The following is a 385-nucleotide window of genomic DNA, read 5'->3' on the forward strand; positions in this document are numbered from 1 at the left end:
TGCTTGGTGAAGCACGCCTGCTGCACGTCATCCTCAGTACGTCACAACTTGTGTCTGTGCGCTACTGGGCGCAGCTCGGCTGCTTTATCGTGATTCTTGGTGTTAGAGACGCCCAGCGGTGCTGAGTCTCCAGTAGGATTGTAACCTCTCTTGTACTCGTATAATCTAACGTACCTTGATGGTAGTTTTATTTCAAATCGTCGGTAGCTCTATTGTCGTGCTAGCTAGCTGCTTGTTCTGCAGTGTGGTGTGTTGCACTGAAATCAGCATTTATTGAGACTCATCTGTTGAAACAATCTCAAACCTGCAAACTCTGCAGCTCTGATTTCTTGCAGAAAACACAAACAGTCATTTGGTTACTCCTCAGGACCAGCTGCCAACCATC

This window comes from Poeciliopsis prolifica, unplaced genomic scaffold (genome assembly GCF_027474105.1).
Source record: "Poeciliopsis prolifica strain line A6 unplaced genomic scaffold, Auburn_PproV2 SCAFFOLD102, whole genome shotgun sequence".
Taxonomy (NCBI): domain Eukaryota; kingdom Metazoa; phylum Chordata; class Actinopteri; order Cyprinodontiformes; family Poeciliidae; genus Poeciliopsis; species Poeciliopsis prolifica.